Here is a 7047-nt window from a genome sequence, read left to right on the forward strand (position 1 = left end):
TAAAGCCCTAAATGGCTTGGGTCCAAACTATCTCAGGGACCGCCTCCTTCCATGTAATCCTCCCCGCACACTCCGGTCCTCTGAGAGGAATTTGCTGCAGCCTCAAAGATCTAGGCTTTTGGCTATCTCCCAGAGGGCTTTTTCTGTTGTTGCCCCCAGATTATGGAACAACCTCCGGATGAGATCCGTCAATTGACATCTTTAGACAGCTTTAAAAAAGCTGTCAAGACGGATCTCTTCCGGCAGGCCTTTCCGGGATAGATAACCCCGGCCTCAGGAACCCTCTTCTCATGAGACTCCCCAAGGTCCTTCCTGGAAATTTAAGTAGAATGCTACCACAGTTTACTGTTTTGTTTGTTTTGTTTGTAATAATGTGTATGTGTTGATGTTGTTTTAATTTGTTGGTTTTAATTATAATTGATTTAATAACTTTTTAAAGGGGGGAGGGAAGTAGATTTTGATGTATAAAGTATTGTATTTTATTACTGTTAGCCACCCCAATTGATCTCAAAGGGGCAGGATATAAATAAATTATTATTATTATTATTATTATTATTATTATTTTGTTGTTGTTTTGTGCCTTCAAGTCCTGTCGGACTTATGGCAACCCTAAGATGAACCTGTTATGGGGCTTTCTTGGCAAGAGTTGTTCAGAGGAGGTTTGCCATTGACTTCCCCTGAGGCTGAGAGAGTGTGACTTGACCAAGGTCACCCAGTGGGTTTCATGGCTCAGCTGGAAATCATTCTGTGGTCTCCAGAACCATAGTCCAACACTCAAACTACTATGCCACACTGGCTCTCTTTGAAATGTTGGCTAAGAGGTATAGACAAAACATAAGTTAACATATAAAAGTATAGAATCATAGAGTTGGAAGAGACCACAAGGGCCATTAAGTCCAACTCCCTTGACATGCAGGAATACACAATCAAATTAAGGACATGCAGATTAATGACATGTAGTTTTGGTGGTTTGCCATTTGCCAGGGAGCAAAGCAGCCCCCTTTCCTCTGGAGTTGTGGTTTCCCTCCCTTGAAGAAACTTGCTGACGAATGATAGAGATGACACTTAGGACTTTATCAAAACGGAGAAATGTAAGGTACAACACTTTAGGAGAAAAAATAAAATGCACAGTTATAGGATGGAGGCTGCCTGGCTTGACAACAATACACAGGAAAGGGATCTAGCTGTCCTGGCAGACCACAAGTTGAACATGAGTCAACAATATGAAGTAGACTGCAACAGCAGCTGTGCGTTTGCAATGTAAGAATGGGCAGTTTGTGGCTCTCCCTCCAGTAACTGTTGGATTGCAAATCCCATCTGCCCTAGCCAGTGTAGCTAATAATGAGGGAGGATGCAAGTTACAGTCCAACAGCATATGGAGCATATGGAGGTCCCTGTATTGCTCACCCTTAGTATCATTACATTGAAAATTACGTTTAAAAACATATTGACTTCATTACTGAGAATGTGGTGAAATTGTCCTTTAGATGTCTACCCTGGAATGTTTTATTGTCTCATTCTTTCCTTTTAGTTCTTCCATTACATTTTAAAGTGGTATCTCTAAGAAGAATCCTTTCCATTTTGTCTTCTCGTCATTGTTTTAGCAAAGAGCCAAGACAAAAATCATACCTTGAAAAAAAGCGTACAGTATTCCTTTGTGATAAAAGTTTCTGAGTTAGAATTACTGTATTTCTGGAATCAGCTTGTGTATAATAGACTGTCCAGATCCAATCCATTAAACTGATTTTTCCTATTTAGTAATGAGTTTTTAAGTTTAAATGTGTTTTATATTAACTGTGAGAAAACCTTTTTACATTTCACAAAATCCCTCTACACGGGATTATGATTATTCCTCTTTCTATATGAGGCAATCAGGATTCAAATATGGATTTGCTCTATGTTTTTTTCCCTCCCTAAAGATGTTTCCAGATGTGTACACACATTACTTTTATGTTTTTAGTGCGCTGGGAGATAAAGAGGTGTAGTGTGGCAAAAGCACAAAAAACACTTTTTAGTCTTTTCTTGGGGGGGGGGCTAAGGAATTCTGTTTGAGTGGTTTATACAGATTAATTGTAGACATTTTATGCAATACTTGGCCTGCAGTTGGGGCTTTATAGAAGTTAAAGACAGGCATACATACCTCACTTCACTAATATGTCGCTTTTCAATTGTACAGTGCAGAGATTTTGTTTCCTGCACTCAATCTATTTGCAGCATTTGCACACTTGTTTTTCAGTGTCATATTTTGGCAATTTTAAAAAAAAATATATTTTTATTTTGCATCTCTTTTTAGGTCTAGCGCTATTGTGCACTTAATAAATGATAGTGTAAATATGTTTTTAGGGTTTTATATGCACTGGCAAGTAGGGAACAAAAGGTTGTGATTAGCTTTAAGGCAGTATTTACTTTATGGCAGTGGTCCGGAATCGAACTTGTGATATTAGTAAGGTATTCTGTAATGATATATCAGCAGCTGCTAATGTGCATCTCTGATGTAACCTCGGAGTTTATCACACGGGGGGGGGATGTGGAGTTTAAATAGTGATTAACCAATGAAAATCATGCAATCGACATTAAAACGCGATTAAAATGAGATTAACACGAGAACCATTATCCTGTGAAGAACCAGGGAAGAAACAGCAAAAAGTCATTCACGGGAAAATCCCGTGAATAATATGCTGTTGTTTCTTGCCTGGTTATTCATGGGATAATGGCACTTTAATCACATTTTATCTTGACGTTGTGTGAAAACCATAAGCGCAATTGCGGGATTAGCATGGGTTAATCACCATTTATGCTTCCAGTTGCCCCCCGTGTGATAAACCCCCTATAGAAAAGACAACAGGAAACGCATAGAAGTGCGTTATAAGAACATATGCTTATGTGTGGGGAGGGCGAGAGACAGACTTTCTACAGAGCTTGGAAGTAATTATTTACAACTACTGTATGTTTTGTTGTTGTTTGCCTTCAAGTCGTTTTCAGCTTCCCCTTTTGTTGAGGCCAAAGATCTTGGGAAAATTTGGAGGAGCAGTGTTTGGAGGATCATCCTGCCAGGACGATAGGATACAGAAATACTCCGTTATACTGCCAGGAAACATAACCAGCCTAGGTTGAAAACCCGATGACAGTTCTGAACCAAAGGTTCATGTTCCAGTAATACCAAGAAGCAGGAAGCTGTGCAGACCTGAGTTGCTTGACTCCAAAATTTTGACAAGTGGCTTCCTTCATTTATTGCTTTTACACCAAGCTCCATTAGTACTAATGTTCCTACGGGCTTTTGCCGGGAACCCCAAACTGATTAGTTCCATGAAAAATTGCTCCCAGTGAAAGCTAGGACTGGAAGGGCTGTCAACAGGATTCACCCTTGTCGCTGTATGTGAGCAACAGGTATGGCTGTCTATGCTTTCGCCTTCCATGTATAATGTCTATTCAGCCATGTCTAGACGTCAACACTTTGGATGGCTAAGAGAGAGGGGGAAACATACACATCTGGAATGCAAGGATGAAGAGAAACATCTGGGCATTTTTCCATGGAGGAGGTCTCTCCTCTTTCTCACACACACGCTAGTTATGCTCTACACACTGGAAACCATGTGGCTTAGGGAGTTGGGTATGTTTAGTCTGGGAAAGAGAAGGATAAGAGGTGAGAGGATAGCCCTGTTTAAATACTTGAAGGGATGTCATATTGAAGATGAAGCAATCTTGTTTTCTGCTGCTCCAGAGAATAAGACACGGAACAATGGATGCAAGCTACAGGAAAAGAGATTCCACCCAAACATTAGGAGGAACTTCCTGACAGTAAGGGCTGTTCAACAGAGTTTGGTAGGGTTTTCTTCTTCGGAGGTTTTTAAACAGAGGCTGGATGGACATCTGTCGGGGGGGGTGCTTTGGTTGTGAGTTCCTGCATGGCAGAATGGAGATGGATTGGATGGCCTTTGAGGTCTCTTCCAAGTCTAGGACTCTATGATTATACAAAATCCCCCATCACACAATTTTCTTGGCTAGATTTGTTCAAAGGGGGTTTGCCTTTGCCTTCCTCTGAAGCTGAGAGTGGGTTGCTTGCCCAAGGTCACCCAATGTGTTTCCCTGGCCGAGGGAGGATCCAAACTCTTGCCTCAAGGGTTGTAGGGCAGTGCTCCAACCACTACGTCACACTAGCTCTCTGTTTTTACAATAACCATAATATCCCTCATTCTGCTTTTAAGGGGACCTCAGCTAGTGTGTCTTCCACAGTTTTTAAAGAAGTTCATCAAACTGGAGTGTGTGCAGAGGAGGGTCTGGATAAAAATAATATAGTAATGGGTCTGGAAAATAAACCCAGGATAAGCATCTTTAATATCTGGGGCTATCATCATATGGGAAAAGGAGAAAATTTGTTTTCTTCTCCTTCTTCCATGTCTAAAATCCTGCTTTTTGTATGATATATTCTATGTACAGGTTGAACAGGTAGGGCGATCAAATTCAGCTTTGCGTGACCCTTTGCCAATTGGGAACCATTCTGTTTCTCTATATTCTGTTCTGACAGTAGCCTCCTGTCCTGAGCACAGATTCCTCATCAGGACTCTCAGATGTGTGGGCACTTCCATGTCTTTCAGGGCGTTCCATAGCCTTTCATGATCTATGCCAGGCCTCCACATCTTAGCACCAGTCAGGGGCCAAAATTAAAATAGGTTGACCTCTTCAGGTGGGACTTCTGGGGCATGGCGGTGTCCCCAAAGCCCCCTCCTGCTCCAGCTGCCCATTCAAAAAGGATGTTGAGAAACTGGAGCATGTCCAAAGGAGGGCCGCCAAAATGGTGAAGGATCTTGGAACCATGCCTTATGAGGAAAGACTTAGGGAGCTGGGGATGTTTATCCTAGAGAAGAGAAGGTTAAGAGGGGATAGGATAGCCTTGTTTAAATACTTAAAGGGAGGTCTTATTGAGGAGGGAGCAAGCTTGTTTTCTGCTGCTCCAGAGAACAGGACATGGAGCAATGGATTCAAGCTACAGGAAAAGTGATTCCATTCAACATTAGGAAGAACTTCCTGAGAGTAAGGGCTGTTTGACAGTGGAACACACTCCTTCCTCGGAGTGTAGTGGAGTCTCCCTCTTTGGAGGTCTTTAAGCAGAGGCTGGATGGCCATAACTTTTATTTCTGTCCTACTTTTCTGTAATAAAAGAATTTAAGCGGCTAAGAACAAGTTCCTGGGCCTGACTTGGCCAGTTGGCTTGGCCAGTGGGGTTGGGGGAGCCAGAAGCCCATCCCCTTGAACAGCTTGAACTGGCTGGAAAGTCCAGGGGAGACGTCCATTGCTCCCCAAGTCCTCCAAATCCCAGTGCAATTAGGCAGGACTCTGGGGGCCGGGATGTCCTCCTCCTCCTCCTTCTGGCTACTTGCCCTGGGCTTTCAAAAACCCTTTTTGGGGCCGTCTGTGGGCCACGGGCCGTATGTCGTGCGCCCTTGATCTTGTGGTCAAAAGGTTTGTTATAGTAGTCTATAAAGCACATGCTGGTTTTCTTCTGGAGTTCCTTGGTGTGTTTGCATTGTGGTCCCTACTGCCTCTTCCTTTCCTGAAACCAGCTTGCAACCCTGGGATTCCTTACTCCAAATGTGTCTGGAGTCTTTGTGGGGATTTTGTGTGGGACATTGCTGCCATGGCCCTGTAGTTACCAGTCTTTTGCATCTCCTTTTCTTTGTATGTATGGGGAAATATAGGCAGCCCTCCATCCCCAGATTATATCCGTATCCAGAGTTTAAAAAAACATTTAAATATATCACTATTAGATAAAAGAGCAAAATCAAAACTTGCTTTTTGGAATATGGATATATATATATATATATATTCCAAAACACAAAGCTTCATTTTGCCCTTTTCCACTCTGCTGCCATTGCCTTGGATGGGGCTGGAGCATCCATGGACGTTGCTTTCTTCCCTGCACCTGTTATCACTGGGACCCTCTCCCTCTTCCATCAACTGAGCCTAACTTCCTTTCGACCGAGAACCCGAAGTGTCTCGCGTTTCCAATAAGGCTGGACCCCTTTGGCTTGACGTCGCCGCCCTCCCTTTACCCATCATGCCCCGCGGTCAGAACGCTACGCCGCGAGCGCGCAGAGGACGAGCCGCGCATGCGCCGAGAGGCGAAGGCGACGCGCCTCTCCCAAAGACTACATCCCCCAGCCTGCCGCGGGTGGGATTTGCGCCTGCGCGCTCGCATTCGTCGGGCTGCCATCTTGGGCTGCCTTCAGCTGGCGCCAGAGACTCCGCCGCCGCCAAACAAAACGCGAAGGTTGTAGGAAGGAAGCGGGACGGATGGTGGGGCCCCGGAGGGCGGACTGGCAGGTGAGGGAGGCCGGGGCCCCTTCGTGGCGGAAGAGGGGGAACCGTTCGGGGCTTGTTCTGTCTCTTTGGAGGGGGAGCTTCCCATCAGGAAGGAAGGGAGGCCTCTGCCCTGCCTCTCTCTGGGCCCTTTACGGCCCCCGCGAAGTGGAGGCTCTTACCTGAACTAGTTAGAGCCTTTGTCCGAAGGGAAGGGAAGGGAAGGGAAGAGGGAGGAGTAATAATAATAATAGATACAGATATAGCTAGATAGATACAGTATATGTATGTGTATGTGTATGTATATATATATATATATATATATATATATGATATTATTATTAGATATATATGTTATCCAATGGCTTTCCACCACCCCCCTCCCATGACAGACTGGTGAAAGGGAGGGTGGAGGTGTACAGAAGGAGGAGAAAATGATGATGATGATGATGATGATGATGATCATAATAATAATAGCAACAACAAAAAAAATAATATTTAAAATGGCTATACACACACATACACAACCCCACGACAGGCTCATGAAAGAGGGGTGAAGGTGTACAGAAGAAGGGGGAAATGTGGTTATTATGCATCCCACAAACATTCCTATATTTGTATTTCTTTGTACCCCGCTCTTTTTCCCAGGACTGGCCGGTGAAAGGGGAAGGGACTGTCGTTATTACTATCACCATCATCATCATCATCATCATCATCATCACTCTTCAAGGGTTTTCCATCCCCCCCCCC

The 7047-nt window shown here is 43.9% G+C and overlaps 1 protein-coding gene across 11 annotated transcripts in view; it reads left to right on the plus strand.

Moving 5' to 3' along the window:
• The first annotated feature begins 6195 nt into the window (after window positions 1-6195).
• The window catches only part of EMSY (EMSY transcriptional repressor, BRCA2 interacting), a 57704-nt gene continuing 56852 nt past the window's right edge, over window positions 6196-7047 (plus strand). For 10 of the 11 annotated variants that reach the window (XR_006102834.1, XM_042457207.1, XM_042457211.1 and 7 more), the window contains exon 1: window positions 6196-6321. The gene's annotated coding sequence lies outside the window, so the exon portion shown is untranslated. The remainder of the gene's footprint in view (window positions 6322-7047) is intronic. The other variant, XM_042457208.1, reaches the window with a different exon arrangement.

The sequence above is a fragment of the Sceloporus undulatus genome, chromosome 3 (assembly GCF_019175285.1).
Source record: "Sceloporus undulatus isolate JIND9_A2432 ecotype Alabama chromosome 3, SceUnd_v1.1, whole genome shotgun sequence".
NCBI classification, from domain to species: domain Eukaryota; kingdom Metazoa; phylum Chordata; class Lepidosauria; order Squamata; family Phrynosomatidae; genus Sceloporus; species Sceloporus undulatus.